Source organism: Giraffa tippelskirchi, chromosome 6 (genome assembly GCF_054371585.1).
Source record: "Giraffa tippelskirchi isolate mGirTip1 chromosome 6, T2T-mGirTip1v1.2.pri, whole genome shotgun sequence".
NCBI lineage: Eukaryota > Metazoa > Chordata > Mammalia > Artiodactyla > Giraffidae > Giraffa > Giraffa tippelskirchi.
The window spans coordinates 177,146,359-177,170,742 of NC_137280.1; the positions used below are offsets into that span (position 1 = coordinate 177,146,359).

Genomic DNA, 24,384 nt, shown 5'->3' on the forward strand with positions numbered 1-24,384 from the left:
CCGTTAGGATGGACTGGTTGGATCTCCTTGCAGTCCAAGGGACTCTCAAGAGTCTTCTCCAACACCACAGTTCAAAAGCATCAATTCTTCGGCGCTCAGCTTCCTTTATAGCCCAACTCTCACATCCATACAGGACTACTGGAAAAACCATAGCCTTGACTAGATGGACCTTTGCTGACAAAGTAATGTCTCTGATTTTTAATATGCTATCTAAGTTGGTCATAACTTTCCTTCCAAGGAGTAAGTGTCTTTTAATTTCATGGCTGCAGTCACCATCTGCAGTGATTTTGGAGCTCAGAAAAATAAAGTCAGCTACTGTTTCCACTGTTTCCCCATCTATCTGCCACGAAGTGATGGGACCAGATGCCATGATCTTAGTTTTCTGAATGTTGAGCTTTAAGCCAACTGTTTCACTCTCTTCTTTCACTTTCATCAAGAGGCTCTTTAGTTCTTCTTCACTTTCTGCCATAAGGGTGGTGTCATCTGCGTATCTGAGGTTATTTATATTTCTCCCGGCAATCTTGATTCCAGCTTGTGCTTCTTCCAGCCCAGCGTTTCTCATAATGTGCTCTGCATGTAAGTTAAATAAGCAGGGTGACAATATACAGCCTTGACGTACTCCTTTTCCTATTTGGAAACAGTCTGTTGTTCCATGTCCAGTTCTAACTGTTGCTTCCTGACCTGCATACAGGTTTCTCAAGAGGCAGGTCAAGTGGTGTGGTATTCCCATGGCTTTCAGAATTTTCCACAGTTTATTGTGATCCACACAGTCAAAGGCTTTGGCATAGTCAATGAAGCAGAAATAGATGTTTTTCTGGAACTCTCTTGGTTTTTCGATGATCCATCGGATGTTGGCAATTTGATCTCTGGTTCCTCTGCCTTTTCTAAAACCAGCTTGAACATCTGGAAGTTCATGGTTCACGTATTGCTGAAGCCTGGCTTGGAGAATTTTAAGCATTACTTTACTAGCGTGTGAGATGAGTGCAATTGTGTGCTAGTTTGAGCATTCTTTGGCATTGCCTTTCTTTGGGATTGGAATGAAAACTGACCTTTCCCAGTCCTGTGGCCACTGTTGAGTTTTCCATATTTGCTGGCATATTGAGTGCAGCATTAGACTAATTGTAACTCATTAATGTTCATAACAAATTAGTAAAATATACAAATTTCTAAAATTTTTACGTGAAATTAAAATTGAGTTTAATGGGTTAAATGATCTAATCAACGTTTGCATGAAATTTGTACAATAAATCCTTTTGCATTTGCTCATTATACTGCTGTGGAAAATAGAGGATGTTTTCCAATCCATTTGAATTGAGAATCAAAGTATACTAAAATTGTATAAGGCATTTTCCTGATTTCACAAAACTTCTGGGACCCTTTAAAGGAAGTGAAGTACACCAGAAAGACAAGATTTATGCAGGACTAATGAAGGACACGGAGAAGGCAATGGCACCCCACTCCAGTACTCTTGCCTGGAGAATCCCAGGGACAAGTGAGCCTGGTGGGCTGCGGTCTATGGGGTCGCACAGAGTCGGACACGACTGAAGCGACTTAGCAGCGGCAGCAGCAGCAACAATGAAGGATAAAATCCTTGTGCTCATCATGAAGTTTATCTAAGAATGAAGAATGTTTGAAAATAGAACTTTCCTTTGGGGAAATGGAATAGTGAAAATGACAGAATTATTCCACTTGCCAAGGACTGTTTGTCAAAGTATTAGCATCCAAAATATGCCATCAGATAGGCTAGAATTTTTTTTTATAAAACATGAAACACATATAAACAAGGACTTTATCATTATGGGTTTTTAGTGCTGTCTATAGAGATACTTGTTTAATGTATTGGTTATATATTATAATTTCTGTGTATTAAAGCTTTCATAATGTCTCTATGCCATTTGCCATATTTGCTTTGCCCTTCTGTATCATACCCCCTGTGTGGGAATCTTGGGATGAAATCTAACCTGTCAGACCCTCCGTTCTGGGCTTACTTGTAGCTAAGCTGCTGCTGCTACTGCTAAGTCACTTCAGTCGTGTCCAACTCTGTGCGACCCCATAGACGGCAGCCCACCAGGCTCCTCTGTCCCTGGGATTCTCCAGGCAAGAACATTGGAGTGGGTTGCCATTTCCTTCTCCAAGAGATTGTTTTTCACTGTTTTTAGCTGAGCAGCCTGAAGTAGGTTCCAATTTATTTGTAATTCAATTAAAATTAATTAGAATTAGGAAATACCGTGAAGTTCAATAAAAATGATAATACCTATTCTTTTTTAAAAAATATGTAAAATACTTGTTTATATACCAAGTTTTCTCAAACTTCCAAAAGAATTTTCCAAGAATTTAATTTAAACGTTTGTTAACTTTTTAAAAATAAAACATTCCTCCAATGGTTAAATTTCACATTTTTACCTAAGAGAAATCCTTAGGATGTGTATTATATATCAATTTAGTAAGCTTAAAAGATTATCAAGGGACATACTCCATCCTTAGAGTAGATTTTGAAGACTAGTAGCCATATATGAGTCCTTTAAGGGAGAAATGGCAATAACCCAACATTTGATGCATTCTCTGTTTTAAGCACAATTATTAATATAACACTGTGTGTGTGAAACTCGCTCAGTCATGTCCTACTCTTTGCGGCCCCATGGACTGTAGCCTGCCAGACTCCTCTGTCCATGGGATTCTCCAGGCAAGAATACTGGAGTGGATAGCTTTCCCTTATCCTGGGGATCTTCCCTACCCAGGGATCAAACTCAGGTCTCCCTCATTGCAGGCGGATTCTTTACTGTCTGAGCCACCAGGGAAGCCCAATATAACATTATAATTTATACTTCATTAACCATTAAGAGAAAATAAAACTGGTTTCCATAATTTTTCCTTTTAAGATTAAGTCCCAATCAAATAATTTTTTCCACTATTTATGCTGAAAATTTGTTTCTCTGATTAGGACACTTAGAACAGGCTAGGTTATCTTGCAGTGGCGAATTAATCCTGAAATCCCCATGACTCAACACCAGAGAAGTTTATTTCCTGTTCATAAAACGTTAATGCAAGAATCATACGATCTGTGTGCTGTGACTCAGGCAGTTCCCATCTTGTGGTTTTGTCATCTCAATAGGTGGCCTTAAGTGCTGTGCTAGAGGCACCTTCGACCGCAGTTACGGGCTAGTGGCCAGGACGGGCTGCATGGCCACAACTGACCACAAGGAACACTGTAAGATGCTAGTTTCTGAGATGTTCAGGAAGAGAAAATGAAATAGATTAGGTGAACACAAAGCACTGCCTTTGCCACAGCTTTAAGTATAAACCCTTTGCAGGTACTTTTTCTAGTACCAGATATTCTTGGAGAAGGAGGAGCTGTATGACTGAAACCAAATTAGAGCTGTTACTCATTTCTGATTCCTTGTGTTTATGATGGAAATGTTTCAACCAACCATGTACTCACATATAACTGATGATCCAGTCCCGGGATCTGTGAACATCCCTGGTGTCTCATTGCCTTCAAGATTTAATGTCATAATTTGCTTTATTTTAATTGGATATTGCAAACGAGGAGGGACTGCAGATGTAAGAGTGTATCAGTTTTTAGTATTGTCAAGCAGAGAGCATCTCTCATCGTGACTTTAGTGAAGCTTTTAAAAATATTACCATCAAAAATGGTTTGCATACCTCTGATAATAAATATGGCCTTAAAAGTTTTACTGCATTAAGCATTTGATGGAGTTGAGAACCTACATTAACAGAAATGAAATTATATCTAATAAAAATACTCTATAAATGTCACAGAGATGAATGAGGTGTTTTTATAACCCCAAATTCTCTTTCATCTGGGAGCATTTTTAACCTAAAATAAGAGCCAAAATTTCCCCAAAGTTTATGGTTTCAGGCTATTTTGAGTTTCACCAGAATGAGTATTTTTTTAAACAAAAGTTTCCCTTACAAACTTTGAAGTGCAGGCAAAGAATGTTGAAATATTTGCTGTTGGTTTGCTTTATTAATGTGAAGACATCCTGAGTACAGAAGAGAATCAATGGCCATATATCTAGCATACCTAGACTTTTCCTTGCCACACAGGGCCCTTGGAACGGACCATATAGCTGTCATTTGAGGTCTGTGGGTTGACCTACTGCGTACAACATGAGGGTTATATATGGTAGCTGGCCTGGCAGGTCTGAGCATTGGTATAATATTTATGAGTTTCAGCGTGGTTCCTGGACCCTTTATAGTCTCAAATAAGTAACAGGTAAAACTCTGAAAAGTAACTTCATTGTTGGAAGTGAGGCAAACTTACTTTAGCCAAAATAATAAATAAATAGGAAAACAAAGAAGCAAGAAAATAAAGCTTTAAAAATTTCCATATAAGGGATTTCTTATCTCAAATTGCCATTAACAACACTGATGGCAAAATATAACTCTGAATGAGAAACATGGGAAAAAGCACATTTTGAATTTTTAGCTCCCGTTGACTTGGAAATAGTCCAAAGATAAAGATTTTTGTTTGTTAATTCCTGCTGGAAGCTTTAGTTACCAGGTCATAACTTGGATCAGGCAACTAAAAGGGATTTTTACAGAGAAGAGGAAAAAAATTTCAGAGAAACTAGCTTTCTTCTGTAAGAAAGTAGTTTTCTTCTTCCTAGTCTCAAAACATGGAGAGAAGACATATTTTTGCAACGTGCTAACATATAAAGGCTTCCTTGGTGGCTCAGAGTAAAGAATCTGCCTGCAATCTGGGGGAGCAGGGTTCAATCCCTGGGTCTGTAAGGGAGTCTCTAAGAGTCCTTAAACTTAAGGCTTACAAATCGAATCATGGACCTTCTAGATGATGGTCCAGGTTTGTGGTCTCTTTGAAGATCAGGCACCTGTAGGAGAAATTTCAGTCATTTATCTTCTAAAATTTATAAATGTATATGCAATTGTATGTATTTCACTCCCAGGTAAAACGAGATTAGTGGTTAATAAGGCCATACCTATATTAGACATGTTCATTATTTTCATAAATAAATCCCAGGGAACATTTGAGTTATATATACATAACCAAGGGACTTCCCAGGTGGCGCTAGTGGTAAAGAATCAGCCTGCCAATGTTGGAGATGCAAGAGATGTGGGTTTGATCCCTGGGTCGGGAAGATCCCCCGGAGTAGGAAAGGGCACCCCACTCCAGTCTTCTTGCCTGGGGAAATCCATGGGCAGAGGAGCCTGGTGGGCTGTGGTCATGGGGTCACAGAGAGTTGGACACGACCGAGTGACTGAGAGGACATGCGTGCACACATAACCATATACCTGAACTGGAGGGTTAGTAACCGTTTTTATTATTTTGCTGTCTTCCAAAACTGTGAATTAAATAACTTCTTGAGACATCATAAAAACTAAAATGCCTCCTTTACCTAGATAAAGCCATTTGATAATCTAGGGTCCTGATAATATGCCGCAGTCAGGGTTGTTCCACAGACACCCTTGCAGGGAGCCAGGTCCCCCAGTGGCTTGAGCGGAGCTCAGGGCCGGCTTTGACATCTGTGGAGTGTTGCATGTGCAGAGAATGACTTTGGCTGATCAATAACGTGGTGAGTAGGATAAGTGCCACCAGACTAGACGTTTTGGAAGGAAGGAACTCATCCGTCCACTCTTTCATCCATTCAAGAATACCTACTGAAAGCCTACTTTGCACAGGCTTAGGTATAAGTAAGACTGAATTCTTGCTTTTTGGATGGTTACAACTTAGAAGGATGAAAAGTGACCCACGCAAAGCAAATGGGGCAAGTGATTTGAAGAAATGAGCGAAGTTAGGATTCACGGTGAGAAAATCGGTAAGTTTCATGAGTTCAAGCAAGGGTGGTGAGGTGGAGAGGGTTTTGTAGCCAAGGAGCCCTCTCAGGAAAGGGTTCTGAGAACTGATCTGTCATGACTCCTTGAGTGAATTTTTCACCGCAGCAGAACTGGCCACTTCCAACTTTATCCTCTGTTGTACCAGGGACAACTTTCAGTGTAGACAACTTTAATTTTGTTGCTTTATTTTTCCCCTCGAAGCTCTGTCTTATTCATCTTTGCATCAGCATCACCCAGTGCAGTAAGTTTGGGATTTGGATTGCAGATTATTTCATCTGCAATCTAAACTGACATTGTACTAGAGGTTGTTTGGACTTTGAGGGTATGTCAGCTGTGAAAGCAGTTGAAATAATTAGGTTGCCTCCACATAGATTAATAACTAGGATACATTTTTTTTCTACCCCATAATACTTTGCACAGTGCTCTGCCAGGGTGTAACTTTTGTTAAATACGCACACAGTTACCTGCTAAGTTCTGGTATTCCTGTCTCTTTAACAATTTCCCACAGTTTATTGTGATCCACACAGTCAAAGGCTTTCGCATAGTCAATAAAGCAGAAATAGATGTTTTTCTGGAACTCTCTTGCTTTTTCGATGATCCATCGGATGTTGGCAATTTGATCTCTGGTTCCTCTGCCTTTTCTAAAACCAGCTTGAACATCTGGAAGTTCATGGCTCACGTATTGCTGAAGCCTGGTTTGGAGAACTTTGAGCATTACTGTCAGGAGCCACGTTAGGCATTACTGACAAAATGGAGGCACGGCCCCAACCCCCTCTCCTCATCCCGCAGGCACGGTCCCGGGATGAAGGAGTTAGGTCTTGTGATTCTGACTTGTCCTTTCCTTCCTCCGGTTGAGTTGGCTGGAAAGAATGTTATAATCCATAAAGTTAACTATTGACATTTGTTCAAGGATCTTTACAAAGAATGCTCCAGGATGAGCACATAGGCTGCAGCTTGAGACCATGGGAAACATTGTTATCTGAAACCTGCCTGTAAGGGGAATGTTTATGGCAAAAGAAGTTTGCTGAGTTTAGGGGTTAGGAATAATTAAGAATAGTTAGAAGCTAAAAGTTTAAGGTATGTTGTAGTGTTGGCATATTTTACTATAGCTTATAGAAACTAGGAATTTTAGAGATACTAATAGCTAAAAGCCTTTTTAGGAGATGATGAGCTTAAGTTACTAGGGGATAACAGGATTTAAAGAGATAAGAAATAAACTGAGGAATGTAATATACAGCCCAGAGACAAACTTGAGTTACAATGTTATCACAAGGACACTTAAGAGGGAACTCTGAAGGACAACAATGATTTATGGAGACAGTAAATATGGGTGAAGGGAAACTGAAGATGTCATACCTCTGACCTAATGCTTTTGTAAAAGTATAAAAGAAAACCTGATGCTTAAAATAAACATGCAGCCCAGTGCTTTGAGCGAGAGACTGCATCATTTTCATTCGCCGACCCCGTTCATCCCTTCAGGGCATTTCCCTGGCTGCCGGAGCTGGACTCCGGCACATTACTTTGCTAGTGTGTGAGATGAGTGCAATTGTGCGGTAGTTTGAGCATTCTTTGGTATTGCCTTTCTTTGGGATTGGAATGAAAACTGACCTTTTCCAGTCCTGTGGCCACTGCTGAGTTTTCCAAATTTGCTGGCATATTGAGTGCAGCACTTTCACAGCATCATCTTTGAGGATTTGAAATAGCTCAACTGGAATTCCATCACCTCCACTAGCTTTGTTCATAGTGATGCTTCCTAAGGCCCACTTGACTTCACATTCCATGATGTCTGGCTCTAGGTGAGTGATCACACCATTGTGTTTACCTGGGTCATGAAGATCTTTTTTGTACATCCTGCCTCCTGAGAAATCTGTATGCAGGTCAGGAAGCAACAGTTAGAACTGGACATGGAACAACAGACTGGTTCCAAATAGGAAAAGGAGTACGTCAAGGCTGTATATTGTCACCCTACTTATTTAACTTATATGCAGAGTACATCATGAGACACGCTAGACTGGAGGAAGCACAAGCTGGAATCAAGACTGCCGGGACAAATATCAATAACTACAGATATGCAGATGACACCACCCTTCTGGCAGAAAGTGAAGAAGAACTTAAGAGCCTCTTGATGAAAGTGAAACAGGAGAGTGAAAAAGTTGGCTTATAGCTGAACATTCAGAAAACTAAGATCATGGCATCTGGTCCCATCACTTCATGGCAAATAGATGGGGAAACAGTGGAAACAGTGTCAGACTTTATTTTTCTGGGCTCCAAAATCACTGCAGATGGTGATTGCAGCTATGAAATTAAAAGACATTTACTCCTTGGAAGAAAAGTTATGACCAACCTAGACAGCATATTCAAAAGCAGAGACATTACTTTGCCAACAAAGGTCCATCTAGTCAAAATTATGGTTTTTCCAGTAGTCATGTATGGATGTGAGAGTTGGACTATAAAGAAAGTTGAGCACAGAAGAATTGATGCTTTTGAACTGTGGTGTTGGAGAAGACTCTTGAGAGTCCCTTGGACTGCAAGGAGATCCAACCAGTCCATCCTAAAGATCAGTCCTGGGTGTTCATTGGAAGGACTGATGTTGAAGCTGAAACTCCAATACTTTGGCCACCTGATGCGAAGAGCTGACTCATTTGAAAAGACTCTGATGGTGGGAAGGATTGGGAGAAGGAAGAGAAGGGGATGACAGAGGATGAGATGGTTGGATGGTATCATCGACTCGATGGACATGGCTTTGGGTGGACTCCGGAAACTGGTGATGGAGAGGAAGGCCTGGTATGCTGCGGTCCATTTGGTCGCAAAGAGTTGGACATGACTGAGCGACTGAACTGAACTGAACTGACCTGATGCCCAGTACCTGTGCTTACGTTACTTGGCAGCTGATGGTTGCTCTTCAAAGTACTTGCAAAGGATGTGAAAAAAAAGAGTAACAGCAAACATACCATTGGCTCTTACGTATACAGAAAAAATGCTCAATCTTTTTCATAATAAAAGTGTAAATGAAAACTATATTGAGATGTCAGTTTTCCTCTGGTCATTGGCAAACACTGGGAAACCAATTAACACAATTTTTAAGAACACGAAGTGTAAAACTAGTACAAACTAGAACAAGTTTCTGGAAGGCAATTTAACAATATCAGAATTACAAATATATGTACCCTTTAACTCAGCAATTCTATTTCTAAGGATATTAGTATCAGTAGTCACATATGTGGAAAATGATAAGTCAGCAAATGATGAATCAATTATTCAATACATTAGTGTCTGTAAGAGGAAAACATTGGAAACAATCTAAATATGTAGTCAGTAGGTGTCTAGTTCAGTCAATAATGGAGTAAGGTACAGTGAAATATTCTTTTTTTTTAAATTGGTGGAATAATTACCAAGATATGCTAAGGGGAGATAAGAAAGGTATAGAACAATGTTGTAATTACGCTATTCTGTATGTAGAATAGGGGAAAAATAATATGTCTTTGTATTTGTAAATGCAGAGGATATCTTTGGACGAGGACAGAAGAAACTAGGAACACTGACTGCCCTTGAGGAAGGGCGCTCGGGGGCTGAGGGGCAGGCGTGGGAAAGGCAGCTTTCACTGTGCGCTCTGACACGTTTAAATGCCGCATCTCATGAGTACACGGCCTACACAAAAATAAACAGCAATAAACAGGAGGCTACAATTCCTGGCAGGAAGATGCGATTGCCGAGGTTGCCTGTGTAGCTGTTACCTTGGTGTGGTCACCTACAGTGACGTCAGCTGGTCCTTTCCAATAGCTCTTTTAGGCCAGTGTTTTTAAAAGTGTTAGTTAGAAAGTGGGCTATGAAATCAATTTAGTGGGCTCAACTAGCATGCTGCTGCTGCTGCTAAGTCGCTTCAGTCGTGTCCGACTCTGTGCGACCCCATAGACGGCGGCCCACCAGGCTCCCCCGTCCCTGGGATTCTCCAGGCAAGAACGCTGGAGTGGGTTGCCATTTCCTTTGTCAATGAATGAAAGGAAAAGTGAAAGTGAAGTTGCTCAGTCATGTCCGACTCTTAGCGACCCCATGGACTGCAGCCCACCCGGCTCCTCCGTCCATGGGATTTTCCAGGCGAGAGTACTGGAGTGGGGTGCCATTGCCTTCTCCGCAACTAGCACTTAAAAATAGAAAAAGAAATAGAATGTAGAGTAACAGAATAAAAAACCTCAGAGTTCATAACCAGCAGCGAAGATAAGTCCTAGTCTGTGAGCCTTGGTTTTTTTATCTGTATATGTGTTTGTGTGTGTGTGTGTTCTGTATATGTGTTCTGATATAACATACTTTTCTTACTCTGTTCAAAAAGGTTATGAAGCCAGCATCCTCAGAGGTGACCTTTTTGTAGCCAGTCTAGATGTCCACAGTTCTTCCTGAGCAACCATTACGCTCATAGGGAAGTCTTGAGGCTCCCCCCGGGTGGGGCAGGATTTTCAGACCATGGGGGTGGGCTCCCCAGCCCCACAGGCTGGCCCCTCTGTTCGTGTCTGCATCACCGGTGTGCACAGGGTCTTGTCTGCATCACTGGTGTGCACAGGGTCGTGTCTGCATCACCGGTGTGCACAGGGTCTGTTCACGCAGGCGCCGGGCTGTGTGTCGCCGCACATGAAAGCACATCCGTTTTCTTCAGAAGAGTACACCCCACCTCACGAAATGCCGAGCCATCAGCAGGGCTGTTTGGAATCTACACGGGGTAACTGGGACCAAGACCCAGCCTGGAGTTCTTCGTGGATCCTGAGACGGTGACCCTGAAACAACTTCCCATCTCAGAGCGAGCCCAGTGCAGCTGCACTCAGCAAGGCCCTTCTCTCCACCTCGCCTCGCTCCAGTCTAGTTTCCTTCAAGTTCATGCCTGGTACTACTTCTTCCAAGGGACATCCCGAGTTCCCTCAGTCTGAGGCAGTTTCTCATGTAGCTGTCATGCTCTCTTGACGGCAAACGAATGAAACAGTGCAGACTGGTGTTAAAGAGGGGGAGTTAGCTTAACTGAGAAGTTCAAGAACAGGTTAGATGCACAGGCTAAAAAGATACCATCAGGACTCAGTCTCTACCTCCCTCCACCCCTTGCTTTCCTCTGTTTTGTTCCTCTATTTAATTCTTAAATAGACCCTGCTTTCATGGTGGTAAAATAACTTTTAGGAGATCAGTGACTATATCCAGCAAGTCGAATTCCAATAGGAAGAGAAGCCCATTTTTTTTTTTTTCATGATCCTACCATGTGTTGCAGAGATGTGGGTTTGATCCCTGGATCAGGAAGATCCCCTGGAGGAGGAAATGACAACCCCCTCCAGGATTCTTGCCTGGAAAAGCCCACGGACAGAGGAGCCTGGGAGGGCTACAGTCCATGGGGTGGCAAAGAGTCGGACATGACTGAGCAACCAAGCGCACACACACGCACACACACGCACACACACGCACAGACACCCTGGGTTCCAAGAGTGTGTCTCACTGGCCTAACTTGAGCCATGTGCCAACACTAAGCCAGTCGTTGCAGCTATGAGATTAGAACCCACTGATTGGCCAATCAAAGATCACTACTCACCCCGGGAGACCAGCAGCCCAGTTGTGGAGAACAGCTGCATAGAGTTGGAAAAAGGATGGTTCCTCAAATACATATTACACTTGCTGTCACCTGAAGGGGAAGAATGACAAGACAGGCAAAAACAATCAATGTCCTTGTGAAACTGTGATCTGGACAGCGAGAAGGCCAACTTCCTAAGTAGGCGTTTCTGTGTTAATACCTTCCCTCTGTGAGCATGAATCATTTAAGATAAAAACGTCAGGGAAGTGAGATTAACATTTCAGTTATCCCATTCAATTGTTTTTCCTACTTCAGGCTTCTCCATGCAGTGTTTTCCCTTAGGATTCTACTTAGATTCCCCCACTGACCAATCTATATGAAGAACTGAATAATTCATCAGTTTATAAAATCTACACCAATTATAAAAATATTTAATTTACTGGGTTTTTTCCCCTGTTAATTTTGGTCAAATATTTTAATCACAAGTGAAATTTAAAATTTATAAAAGAAGACCAAAGCTCACTTTGAGGAGCATCTATCTCATTTCTGCTTTTTCTCATTCCTTCTCAGGAAGCAAAAAATGTTTCTAAAGAGAAACATCTTAACACATCTGGTGTGATTTTCTAGATATCCAGTTTAAGCCAAAAAAAAAAGTGGTATCATCTGTTTTTTCTTTTATACGTTTGGAAACATGAGTCTCTGAAAGCTATTTCCTAACATATGTCAATTTAACATCTGCCGGTTCCTAATTGATCGCCAGAAACAGCCACGCTGGCAGCCCCCTGCGATAGTGCCAAGGTATTTCCCATTAGAACTGTCTTCACTTTGGAGTTGTCAGCAATATCCTCCCTCCAGGGGAAGCCCATTTCCTTAACTTGAGGGAGACATGTGAGTTGGAGGCACAGAGTGGGAGGAATAAACAGTGAGATGCATTATGGTTACGTGCGGGTAGAGCAGAGAAAGGTTTCAAAAAGAAGCATTAGACAAGAAAGTCATGCCATAGGTTATGGATTAAACAGCTTCTGGCAAAGCATGCTGCAGTATACCACCTCTTAATTTCTCCTTACTATTCAATATCGAGGGTTTGCAAGCAGAATTAAGATGTGTTAACCATCTCCAACAGTACCCAACCATGTCCAAAATTTCTCTTACATTTTTTCTCCTTTTTAATCCTTTGATGGAATTTAAAGTGCATCAGTGAGCTTCCATTTCTGTCTGAGAATTCATAATAGAATGATATTTTGACATTTATTTTGAAAGAGGTAGTCTAAGGGCGAGTCCTGGGAGAGATCAATGTTTTTAACTGCTTCAAGATAATCTGGTGCTGAATTTAGCAGTTCAGCAATTTCCAGACCTAGCAATTCAGGGGCCTCCAAATGATTAATGTCATTTGTTCTCTTTAATAGACTTTCCCACTCTCATAACATTATTGCATTTTGTTTCATTGGATGTGAAAGGAGAGGTACCACTGTGGGCTCATCAAGTTCCAGGCTATCTATGTTTCATTACTGCTATATTATAAAGGTCAAAGTCAGTGCTTTACATAGTCAGCGTAGAATGAATGAATCAATCTCGTACTGAAATTCTGAGATCCAACACTTTCTTTTAGAGTCTTCAAATTTAGGCATCTTGAATAGTCTTATATAAATCATAATACCATAAAGTCGACTTTGATAAAGAAGAAATAAGTTCTAAGGCTTAGACTTCCACAGGGAAACTTCAATGATACGTTCTCTCTAAACAAATTTGGGAACTTACATATATTCTCCACCAAACACCACTTCTGTAAGTGGCCACTCAAAAACATTTTGAATATAGTGTGGGGGTTGTGGAAAGAAAAGGAGCTTTGGTGACTGATGGAGTTGAAATATTGGATTCACTCCTTACAAAGTTATTTAACCTCTACTTCCCTATCTTCAAAATGGGCAGAACAATATTACCATGCAAGGCTGTTGTAATAAATTGAGCACAATAATAAAAAAAATGCTTAGTCAAGTGCATGGTATTTGTGGTCACTTGAGACAGCTTATTAAAAATCAAAGTCATCATTTTGCCGACAAAAGTCCATCTAGTCAAAGCTGTGGTTTTTCCAGTGGTCATGTATGATGTGAGAGTTGGACTATAAAGAAAGCTGAGCGCCTAAGAATTGGTGCTTTTGAACTGTGGTGCTAGAGAAGACTCTTGAGAGTCCCTTGGACTGCAAAGAGATCCAACCAGTCCATCCTAAAGGAGATCAGTCCTGAATACTATTGGAAGGACTGATGCTGAAGCTCCAATACTTTAGCCACCTGATGTGAAGAACTGACTCACTGGAAAATACCCTGATGCTAGGAAAGATTGAGGGCAGGAGGAGAAGGGGGCAGCAGAAGATGAGATGGTTGGATGGCATCACCGACTCAATGGACAAGAATTTGAGCCAGCTCAGAGAGATAGTGACGAAGAGTGAAGACTAGTGTGCTGCAGGCCATGGGGTCCCAAAGAGTTGGACACCACTGAGCAACTGAACAACAGCAAAACTAAGCAGTAGTCACTGTGATCCTTATTAGAACCGCTCCTGATATCAGCTGTTCTGATATTATATAGCTCAGAATATATAAACGTTATATGTAAGCCCAAACTTTATGACTTGGTAAGTCAAAGACAAACTCTGCCCAGCGCTACGCTCATCAGTGTTGCAGAATGGTAAATGTGTTCCTTTTTCTGTCGTATCTTCAGCAGTAGGACCTAGCTAATAGGAGATGGCTGGTAAAAGACCTGCCATGAGACTGGTGTGGTTGACCAAGGCAGCATTAATGGTAATGGGAGAAGAGACGCGCTTATAATTCACATCATGCTTTCCCTGTGGGAACGACATCTCCCCAGCCTAGGACATACTGTACTACATACACAAGTTTGTGTTTGCATTTTGTAAATCACAGTCAGAGACTGAGCGGGACAGTCTCAGGTTGCTTCCTAATGTGATGCAGGGCAGGTTTCCAAGGGAGCCCTCCCTGCCTCTCCCTTCATTTCTCGTTTCTTCCTGAAGGCATGCCAGGCACCGTGCATACAAGGAACACTTATAGTTGGTTGGACAGCAGACAAAAGGGATTCCAATATTTTTTCTGTTTTGAGCTACTCAGGAAAAGACGAAATCCATTGTGTGAAAAGTTAAGTGCTGTAAAAATACACACTCTTGAGTCACTAAAGAAATGCCATGAGTTATGTCTTTAAAACTTTTTGATGCATGAGAAGATTAAGCATAAAAAATTCCAATTTCAACGTCAGAGTCTGTTCACTGAAATCTTTTTTAAACAGTTGCCATAATCCTCCCTAACAAAATGGATGGAGTGCAAAAGGAATGAGCTGATAAAAGTTATTTACTTAACAATGTGACCTAAAAGTAACTGTAAATGTTGTACTTCTACCCAGCTATTAGGCTCATGCTTTTCCAGCAATAGTTTATCTCCAAAGTTATTGATTAAAGTGACAATTTGCTTAGGAGTTTACCTACTTTTAGAGAAAAAAGAGGCCTTCATATGCTACATTGTAAGACTAAATAAAGTGTTTAAATGCAATCTATATATATAGCATAATTCTAGCCAACACTTTAAATAGATATATCATTTGTTTATAGATAATATATATTGATTTCCCTGAAATGAAAGAATTCTCCCTTGAGACTTATTTTTGGGATTACACATTCTCATAAAAATGACCTCTTCAGAACACTGATTAGACTTACAGTATAGCACAGGAGATTATACTCAACTAACCTTTAATGAAAAAGAACAAAATATATATAACTAAATCATTTTTCTGTATACCTGAAACACAATATTGTAAATCAACTATACCTCAATAAATAATTTAATAAAACAACAATAATTTATTATTACTTTATTGCTAAGTCGCTTCAGTCGTGTCCGACTCTGTGCGACCCCATAGACGGCAGTCCACCAGGCTCCCCCATCACTGGGATTCTCTAGGCAAGAACACTGGAGTGGGTTGCCATTTTCTCCGCTTTTCTGGTGTCAACTGGTGTCGCTCAAGACGGCTCAGTCACCCTGAGCCCTCAGTCACACTGCCAGTGCGGCTGCTGGCTGGGAGCTGAGCTGGGGTGTTGGTTGGGGCGGGTGGGGGGGGGGCTTTGTCCCTCCCCACGTGAATCTCTTTGCAGGGTTTCTTGGGTTTCATCACAGCCCAGACACTGAGTAACAAAAAGGATTGTTCCGAGAGAGCCGGGAGGAAACGGAAGACTTTTTATGAGCTGGCCTCACGAGTCTCAGTAAGACACCTTCGCCACATTGATCAAGCAAGGCACTAAGACTTTTGAGATTCAAGGAGAGGACGGAGTCTCTTAATGGAAGGAGTAACAAAGATTTTGAAGACATTTTTAATCTACAGTGTCCTGTCTTTATCCAAGTTCTGCTGAATCTATTCTGAAGTGTGTTAGTCACTCAGTCGTGTCCTATTCTGTGCAACCTCATGGACTATAGCCCACCAGGCTCCTCTCTCCACGGGATTCTCCAGGCAAGAATACCGGAGTGGGTTGCCGTTTCCTTCTCCAGGGGATCTTCCCAACCCAGAGTCAAACCTGCCTCTCTTAGGTCTCCTGCATCGGCAGGCGGGTTCCTTACCACCCGCACCACCTGGGAAGCCCTTTAGGACTGTGACCCTCAGTAATGATGCCAATCTCATGATCCTTATATGGAAAGGTTTCCAGGAAAGCACTGTGGACAGAAACAAGGACAGTCTGTACTGTTACAGGAAGTGAATACAATACAACTACAGATTTGAGGGAACATCGAAATGCACCCTGCAGCCAAACGCTGCATAAGGGCACCAGACAAGTGAAGATTCTAACAGAACTTGGGGCAGAGTGCTAAATGGAACTGGACACATTGCTCCCTAACCCCCCTTTCTTTATGTCTCTAGAGGGGGCTGATTGTTTTCCTCAATCCTGTGACAGAAAGAACGGGAGAGGACAGGAAAAGCAAGAACAATTTGAGTCTTAATTTTCAATAAATGATTACTGAACTTCATCAAGACCAATTGAAGGAGATGGATCAAGAGGGCAGAATAGGAGGACACGGAACTCACCTCAAAAATAGATCTACTTATGGAACAATTGTCACTGAAATCTAAACTGGAAACTGGCTGAAAGACTCCTGTACAAACGAGGCTGTAAGAAAGATCCACAAGGAATCGGGTGGGAAGGGAAGAGAGGTGATCCCGCCAGGACTTCTGCCCCAGGAGGGGACTCAGAAGGAAAGGGAAATCACGCAGCAGGAGACCCAGCCCAGGGAGGGAGTGGTTTGAGCCAAACAGTGGGCACATGATTCCTGGGGTTTCACTGAGGGAAGATGAGTATTTGGAACCCTCCCCTCGGTATTTGGGAGGGTTCTGGGACTAACAGGAGGGCCCGGGGGAGGCCTGGACTCTGCCCTGACTTGTCCTTGAGGCAGGGCATACAGGGCAGGGTGCCAGGAATCCTGTGCCAGCCCCAGTGCATGCCCCTTCTAAGCTGGGCAAGTGTTCCAGCCCTGCCTACTTCACGTCACAGCTCAGCACTGGGCTGAGGGCTACAGCATCTTGGGGGGAGCTTGGCCAGGGGACGCAGAAGTGGCTGAGACCTGGGGAGGCTTCCAGGGAGGCGGGGGCGGCTACCGCTGGTGCTGACGCAGGGAGGGCGGATGGTTGCGCTCTCTGCAGACAGTCCAGGCCGCGTACACACTGGGAGCCTGTGTGGGGCCCGTGTCCCTCAGTGCAGGGGCAACAGAGGCCTGAGGAAGTGATCATTCGTGAGCAGCAAAGGAGACTCCAGCCTCAACCTGTGTGTGAGCAGGGCAGGGGCAGCCGCTGCTGGCGCTTGCATGGGTGAAACATTGGAGCCCCTCTGGACCTCTGTCTGTGGATGGCCCACAACAACCCTCACCCCTTAACCAGCCAGGAGCTGTGCACACCCTTCTTGCTTCAATAATGCTTCCTCAGGGGCAAGGGCACTGCTGCTGGGGGAGGGGAGAACATGCATTTGAAAGTGTCGGGGGAGTGTGTAATTTCCTCAGGTCTGTCTCATCACAACAAAAATTTAAAGTGACGGACCAGTGTTACAGCCCTCGGATGGACCAGTGTTACAGCTCAGTTTTATTTAAAAAAAAAAAGGAAAATACATCCTCGAGGTGTGAGGGCATGCTGACCCAAAAGATGCAAAGAGAGGAGAGAGGCCCCAGCCCAATTTTGGCTCCTCTTTTTACGTACCTGCTCCCTCCTGCCCCAGGGCTTGCCCTGTGTAAATTGGGCTAGCCAGGAGTGCTGTTTGTTTTACTTGAAGTCCTCACTCTGGTCCTTGGAACTTCCTTTGTTCTATTTTCACAGGCTTTTCCCTTCCTTATCTTTTAGCCACTACCATTTTGGACTCCTTTTTCCTATTCTAACTACCTAACAAAAGGAACAGAGCTGGATCGAAACTGACCCTCAGAGATTCTGTTCCAACAAGTTGGGATCAGACCCTACCCCTGGTGTAGCGGTCATGGCCACCGAGCAGTGGACAAACCCGGATCCACACATGGCTTCAGCCTTAGCCCATTGCCAGCCTCACCTCCCACCAAGATGATAGATGCCAGTACACCCTGACCAAAGATATGACTTATTTTCAAGTCAAATACAGCTCTCCCACCAAAGGTACTGGGGAATGAGAAGGGTACAAGGGTACTCCCACATAAAGAGACCCCCTCAAGGCCACAACAGGTAACTGTTTTACCTAAATTCAGAAAGACAGAAAGTTAAGCAAAATGAGAAGACAAAGAAATGATCTCAAATGAATGCTCAACAGAAAACTCCTGAAAAAAAATGAATAGTGAAACAGAAATACACAGTTTACTACATAAAGAATTCAAAGCATTAGTAATAAGGATGCTAAATAAATTACAGGAAAGCTAGATGAACACAGTGAGAATTTTATCAGGGAACGAGAGACTATAAAGAACTAATTTCAGAACTAAAGATAAGAGAAGCAGTCAGAACTAAAGAATACAATAAATAAAATGAAAATACAAGCTGAAATAAAAACAAACTAGAAGGTATTAATAGCTGACTAAGGCTTCCCCGATGGCTCAGCAGGTAAAGAATCTGTCTGCAATGCAGGAGACACAGAAGATGCGGGTTTGATCCCTGGGTTGGAAAGATCCCGTGGATAAGGAAAGGGCAACCCGTTCCAGTATTCTTGCCTGAAAAATCCCATGGACAGAGGAGCCTGGCAGGCTATAGTCCAAAGTCTTATGAAGCGTCAGATATGACTAAGCATGCAGGCAGGGTAAGTGATACAGAAGAATGCACATGATCTGGACTATAGAATAATGAAAATCACTGCATCAGAATAGCAAAAGAAAAACAAATTAAAAAATAGATACATTCAAAGCAATCCATGAGATAATAGCAAACACATAAATATTTGCATTATAGAAGTCCCAAAAGAAGAGAGAGAGAAGGTTATCAAACATGTATTTGGTTGAACTATGGCTAAAACTCCCCAAATCTGAAGAATCACACACACACACACACACACACTCACACACATGTATATGCTGCTGCTGCTGCTAAGTCGCTTCAGTCGTGTCTGACTCTGTGCGACCCCATAGATAGCAGCCCACCAGGCTCCTCTCTCCCCGGGATTCTCCAGGCAAGAATACCAAGTTGGTAGCCATTCCCTTCTCCAGAGGATCTTCCTGACCCAGGGATCAAACCTGGGTCTTCTGCACTGCAGGCAAATGCTTTACCATCTGAACCACCAAGGAAGCCTATAAAGATATATACACCTACATATAGATAAATATGTATCTCCAGGTACAAGAAGCACATAGGATCCCAAATAAGATGAACACAAACAGACTCACAGCAAGGTATGTTACAACGAAAATGACAAGAGTTAAAGAGAGAATTCTAAAGGCAGCAAGAGAAAAACAAAAAGTCATATACAAGGGACCCGCCATAAGGCTATCAGCTAATTTTTCTGCAGAAACTTTCCAAGAGTAAAGAGACTGTCATGACATATTCCAAGTGCTAAAGGGAACAGCATACAATTCAGGCTACTCTACCCACAGGATTATCACTGAGAACTGAAAGATGATATAGAACTTCTCAAGCAAGCAAAAACTAAAAGGGGTCATCAACAGTGTGTTTAATGTTTTCCAAATTTTTGTTTTTATGAAACATGTTGCTTTTATAATATTTATTTTGGAGTGAAATTGCTGGGTAGTGGAAGATGAGAATCTTGACATTTACTTGATATTCACAAGTTGTCCTAGAAAATAATGAACAACTTACATTCTACCAGGATGTAAATTGAATGCATAGGAGGTACAGTTTCTGCACATTATCACAAAACTTAGAGCTAACAGATTTTTAAACTTTCACCAGTTTGACAAGCGACTTTCTGTAGTTTTAATTTGCATTCCCTTAACAACAGTGACCCGAGTTTGATCCTTGGGTCGGAGAGATCCCCTGGAGAAGGTAATGACAACCCACTCCAGTATTTTGTCTGAGAAATCTCTTGGACAGAGGAGCCTGGCAGGCTGTAGTCCATGGAGCTGCAAAGAGTTGGACACAACTTAGCAACAAAACCACAATAACAGCGCATTTAAACATTTTTTCCTAAGTTAATTGGCTGCTCAGGTTTCCTACTCTGTAAGTGTCATACTCACATAGGATTGTTTATTTTTAAACATTTATCTGTAAGAAGAATAGATGCATTTGTGTGCATTGCAGATACCTCAGTTCAGGGCTTTTCTTTCCTCTTTCTTTGTGCTATCTTTCAATGCACAGAAGTTAATATGGGAAAACTTATCACATTTTGTCTTGTGCTCTTTGCATCCTATTTAAAAAGGAAACTTCCTTATCCTAGGTTCTTAGTTGTCCTGGAATTTATCCCATTCATATAAAATAAAATTTTTATTTTATTATGATTTAATATTCTCCAATATGAATTTTCTCTTCTTTGATTTCTGGATGCCACCGTGGATTTTTAAAAATTGGATTTCTATTTTGTTCCATTAGTCATGTAAGGCAAGTTACTCCCAAATGGTCCTTCTTCAAATTGAACAGACTATGTATCAAGTCATGTATTATAATAAGCAGATTTTGTATCAGTTTGTTAACTGACACAAACAATTGCATTAGTATTTTGATTTAAACTGTATGTATTCATAATATATAGATCAATCTACAGAAACTGACATTTTTATCTTATTTAGTTTTTCCATCCATGAACATTGTATATTTCATCATTTTTTTAAGGACTTTTTAATGCTGTTTAATAATGCTTGATAATTTTCTCTATAAAGGCCTTTCACATCTGTTCTTAGCATTATTCCTGAGTACTTTATAGTCTTTGTACCTATTGTGAATGGGATTAACTCATGTATTAAGTTTTCCAGTTGGTTATTGTGAATATACACATAACCATGTTAGTGGTTTTTGTTTGTTCATCTTGAGAAGAAAGATTTTACTAGCATAACTTTTTATAAAAGAAATAAATCTGAAATTCATTCCAATTCAGCTAAAATCATGGTTGTCTGGAGATGAGTTAGTAATAACCTGCATTGGAGTGCTAAAACATTACAGATCTTTTGCTTCAAGATCATTACATTATATTGGACCCAGTTTGGTAAGACTTAATGACCCCATCTAGTGGCAGTTTGAAATGCTAAGTGAACTGGAAAAAGCACTTAAAGATTTTATTAGATAGCTATTTTTGTTTAAAGAATTATAATAGCAACAATACCCTTGCTGTAAATGTCAAGAAATAACAAAGATTAATTTGACACTCAAAACTAATTATGCTTGTAGTCTTGTGTTGCTGATTTTAAGATTAGAATGAGGTAGGCTTACAGAGAAAATTGTGTGCAACCTCCCATGCTGGAGCCAAATTGTATATGTGGGGATTTAATTTTCAGGATTGCTATTCAGGGAATTATCATAGGTCATGTTCACATAATGTTTTAAAAATGATATTAACAACAGCTGGCTAGTGTCAATCCATATGACCTTCATAATAACTTGATCCTCAGATTCTAACCCATAAAAGGACTATTTTATAGTGAAGGATCCTTTAAAGTGAGGCCTAGTTTTATATATCACTAATTAGAATTTTTCCTTTCTGTAGGACATAAGAAAATTTTATGCATAATTGTACTCAATTTCAGAAAACACTGGGACATCATGCTGATCATTCAAAAAAGTATTGTAAACTCAAATGAATTCAAGATGCATTTAGAATGGAAACATACACACAGTAAGATTTTTAAAGTGTAACATTAAAATACTTATGAAAACTAAGTTTGAAGTGGGGAAGACCTTTCTAATGATAGACAGAACCTCTAAGAGAAAAGGTTGATTAAAACCTTTTATAAAAAATAAAAAATGAAAACAACACTGTCATATCTCTGGCAAAATGTTTAAAATGATGATTCTCGGTATTAATACCGGTTAAAGATGAAAACATCAAAAACAGGCTTTACTCATATTGTCAGTGGAGAGTATGTTTGGAATAAGCTTTCTCAAGTGAGATTTGGCAAAGCGATTAAACGCCTTTGCCCCAGAAATTACACTACCCAGAATAATTATAGGCATACAGCATAGAAATAACTATACAAATATTCTTTACAGCAGTATTTACAATATTTTCAGATTATAAAAAATAAATGCCTGTCAGTAGGTGAATTGAGAAACTAATTAGAATATATACATAAAGTAGAATTTTATGTTACTATTAACCCTAATCTTACAAAATAACATTTGAAGATATTTGAAATATTTTTATATAATTATATAATTACACAAAAGGGGAGATATTCTCAGAACAGTATTAAATGACAAGCAGAGACTTACAAATCATTTTCTTTTCTACAAAAGTTTTTGTTTTTATGGAAAAAACCCCCAGAATTTAAATATTCAACAGGAGTTATATTCTGAATTGTGATGTGTCCCCCCAGCTTATACATGATGAAAGCTTAACCTCAGTGTGAAAATACTTGGAGATGAGACCTTTGTGAGGCAATTTAAAGTGAGATGAGGTCACGGGGCAAGCCTCCGGGGCGGTGGGGGGCAGGAAGAAAAGCAGAGAGCTCGCCAGTTCTGTCTCTGCTCAGCACGTGAGGACAGAGAGAAGGCAGCCGTCCGCAGTCAGGAGGAGAGATCTCGCCAGGAACTACACTGGCCAGCGCCGTGATCTGGGACTTTCAGCTTCTAGAACCATGAGAAAATACCTGTTGTTTCAGTCACCCACTCTTTGCTATTTTGTTATGATAGCCTAAGCAGATATCATCAACCTCAGATACGCAGATGACACCACTCTTATGGCAGAAAGTGAAGAGGAACTAAAGAGCCTCTTGATGGAGGTGAAAGAGGAGAGTGAAAAAGCTGGCTTAAAACTCAGCATTCAGAAAACTAAGATCATGGCATCCGGTCCCATCACTTCCTGGGAAATAGATGGGGGAACAATGGAAACAGTGACAGACTTTATTTTCTTGGGCTCCAAAATGACTGTGGACGGGCTCTGTAGCCATGAAATTCAAAGACGCTTGCTCCTTGGAAGAAAAGCTATGACACCTAGACAGCATATTAAAAAGCAGAGACATCACTTTGCCCACAAAGGTTGGTCTAGTCAAAACTATGGCTTTTCCAGTAGTCGTGTATGGTTGTGAGAGTTGGACCATAGAGAAGGCTGAACGCTGAAGAACTGATGCTTTTGAACTGTGGTGTTGGAGAAGACTCTTAGAAGTCCCTTGGACTGCAAGGAGAGCCAACCAGTCCATCCTAAGGGAAATCAGTCCTGAATATTCATTGGAAGGACTGATGCTGAAGCTGAAACTCCAATACTTGGGCCACCTGATGCGAAGAGCTGACTCACTGGAAAAGACCCTGATGATGGGAAAGATTGAAGGTGGAAGGAGAAGGGGGCAACAGAGGATGAGATGGCAGGATGGCATCACCAACTCAATGCACATGAGTTTGAGTAAACTCCGGGAGTTGGTGATGGACATGGAGGCCTGGTGTGCTGCGGTCCATGGGGTTGCAGAGAGTCAGACACGACTTAGTGACTCAACAACAACAAAGCAAATAAAATCACACGATGAGAAGTTTTCTGGATTTTTCCCTCTTTTTTTGCTTATCTATATTTCTAAATTTTCTCTAATTAACATACTATATTTATAATTTTAAAAGACATTATAAAATATATTAAACCGTATTAGAGCATTTTCAGGGCATACAGATGGTTCAGTGAGAAACTCATCATTAGTAAAATCAGTTATTCATCTCGTTCATATCATATTGACATATCTTCATTAATTCTCTACATACACTAATTATTAGGCCTACAATTAAACTTAACAAAACAGATTGAATCCTTCTTAGCTACAAATGTTAAAGATTGATAAAGTTTCTAAATATATCACTGAAGGACAGACTTGTCTTCCTCCCATATAACTACTCTATAGTTATTATCTGGAAACACTGACCACGTCAGTCACTATTTATCCAATTAGAGTGACTAACTAGCATTCTGCCTCAGGGTCACTTGTCTAAAAAGGTGGAATTACACATTTTCTTGTATTATAAGGCAGTTTTTAGTTGTCTTACTCATCCACCCTGTTTCCCTCTTATGCCATCACATTTCAAGGAAACAATTTACTCCTTTTTCTTTTGCTACAATTACATATAACTGGATATATATTATCCAACCACAGGCTTCCCTGGTGGCTCAGCTGGTAAAGAATCCGCTTGCAGTGTGGGAGACCTGGGTTCAATCCCTGGGTTGGGAAGGTCCCCTGGAGAAGGGAACGGCTACCCACTCCAGTATCCTGGCCTGGAGAATCCCATGGACTGTCGAGTCCATGGGGTCGCAAAGAGTCGGACACGACTGAGCGACTTTCACTATCCAGCCATAGTTATCCAACCACTGCTGCTGCTGCTGCTGCTGCTGCTAAGTCGCTTCAGTCGTGTCCAACTCTGTGCGACCCCATAGACAGCAGTCCACCAGGCTCCGCCGTCCC

The 24,384-nt window shown here is 41.3% G+C and overlaps 1 protein-coding gene across 3 annotated transcripts in view; it reads right to left on the minus strand.

The window, feature by feature from the left end:
• Positions 1-24,384, minus strand: part of LOC145511709 (uncharacterized) — a 255,848-nt gene that overhangs the window by 34,660 nt on the left and 196,804 nt on the right. For 2 of the 3 annotated variants that reach the window (XR_014058090.1, XM_081505361.1), the window contains one exon: positions 11,378-11,467. The gene's annotated coding sequence lies outside the window, so the exon portion shown is untranslated. Of the gene's footprint in view, positions 1-8,053; positions 8,599-9,922; positions 10,793-11,377; positions 11,468-24,384 lie in introns of those variants that run through there. The other variant, XM_081505359.1, reaches the window with a different exon arrangement.